We start from the raw sequence: 2240 nt of genomic DNA on the forward strand, positions 1-2240 counted from the left end.
TTAAAATTGGTGAGAAGGCCTTAACAGGGCATCTCCTGATTTCTCGCAGAGATGCCCCGTCACCCTCCCACCAGCGGCCCTACATGTTAAAATTGGCGGGAGGGGCACTTAGAGGACATCGACTGTTTGCTGGCAGTGATGTCCAAGCACCCCCCCCCACCAAGGGTCCTAAATGTCTAAGGTGCAAATAAAATCGAGGGGAGGGGCAAATCCATGCAGCGGCCGCAGGAGGAGGGCCACTGGCAGGTAGTCCACCCCCCGCAGCGCACTGCAATACAGACACCCTCCCCTTCTCCCTATTGCATGTTTGTATGAGGAAGGGGATATGTTGGGGTCAGTTGGCAGACTGCCCCCTGATGGCAGACCCCTGTCAGCCTGTTTGTTCATCTCAAGTGGTTTTGAGCCAACATCTGAGTCTGGGTCCCTGGCCTGGTACACTTATCCTGAGCAGATCTGTCTGTCTTCTGTTTCTAGTCTGCACCAGCCTGGCACCACTCAGCTGGTTCTGATCTCGCTCCCTCCTGGACTTCAAGCAGGTTCTCCATCAAATGAACTATTGTTATCATATCATCTAACAATCTGTTATCCTCTAACTATGACAGAAGCGGCATGAATGTCCTCAGCTGTGGTGTAATTCTCTTAGACATTCCAAAAATGGACAAAGTCACAAAGACGTGAAGGTTTTCAAACTGTTTATCCACAAATCTTTTTTTTCAATGGATGTTATTAAATGTTAACACATATAACAAAATAGTTCTTTAATAGAGAAAAAATGAAGAAACCTTTCTACTTGATCTTAGAAACATTGTACTCAGCACATGACCAGAACCTCTGATTCCAGTAACCCTTGTGCTGTCCTAACACCACATCTACTGGGTTCTTTCTGTGTTTTAATTTCAGTCTCTCTCTCTCTCTCTCTCCAAGCTGCATGTACTTGCTTGCGCTGATCATGTGCGAGCAGAAAGAATAATGTTTGTTAGTGTGAACATGGCTCAAGTATAAATCTTTCTCTTTTGTGGATCTCCAAATATGTATAAGGAAGGAATTCAGATCTATTTCTGAGGAAAAACCATGCAGTAAAGACCATAGAAAGAATGTTTATGAACAGCTTTGTAATGAGGAAGACTCAGCACCCTCAGAGAGTGTAGCCACTGCTGGGCCTTTTTGAGCAGACCTTCTATTTTATTATCACTAAATTAGAATCCCATATTATAAAAGAAAGCATTTTCCTGAACTTACATTTTTGACTAAGTCCAAAGACAAACCACTTCACTTCAACAGGTTTGCTTCTTGTGTAGTTACAATTGAATATACACGAGAATAATGTTAGTCTTTTTTGTGTAACATTTGTGTAAAAAAACAAGCATGTTGGGATATTATAATGGTTTAAAAATTACAATTTGCATTATTAAAATGCTATGCTACAGTTAATCAAACCCCTGAGGTCTGTTCAAAAAGGCCCAGCGGTGGCTACACTCTCTGAGGGTGCTGAGTCTTCCTCATTACAAACCTGTTCATAAACATTCTTTCTCTGCTCTTTACTGCATGGTTTTTCCCCAGAAATAAATCTGAATTTCTTCCTTATACATATTTAGAGATCCACAAAAGAGAAACACATTTGATTGAGCTAAGCTCTCATTAACAAACATAATTTAAAAGTTTTAAGTATAAAACAAGTGAGAGGTTTGATTTAGATTTCGTGTTAAACCAACATTTTCTATCAAGGGTCATCAACATGAATATTAAAACACCCTACTAATGTAATTTTATCAGAAAACTCAGATAAAAATTCTAAATAGGGGCCAGGAGGTGATAAATAACATGAATAAAACAGCTTTTGAGTCTTTCTGTTTGGGTGAATTATAGACGGTACAATATTTTAAAGGAGTTACAATGTGTTTGACTTTATTCCTAAGGAGGAAGCTCGACTGAAATTACTGCTAACCCACCTCCTTTCTCAGATCTCCTTGATCTCTGATAGTTATTATACTTGGGGGGGCTACATTCAGCCCAGCATAGCACACAAGCTAACGCTATGAACTACTAACTACGCTACTGTTTACATTCTGTGACTGAAATATGATGGCCTCTAAACCGCTTTTATAGTTCTTTCTACTTTATTATCACTAAATTACTATCACGTATTATAAAATAAAGCATTTTCCCGAACTTACTTTTGACTAAGACAACAGAAAAACAACTTCACTTCAACAGGTTTGCTTCTTGTGTAGTTACAATTA

The sequence above is a fragment of the Oryzias melastigma genome, linkage group LG3, assembly GCF_002922805.2.
Source record: "Oryzias melastigma strain HK-1 linkage group LG3, ASM292280v2, whole genome shotgun sequence".
Classification (NCBI taxonomy): Eukaryota; Metazoa; Chordata; class Actinopteri; order Beloniformes; family Adrianichthyidae; genus Oryzias; species Oryzias melastigma.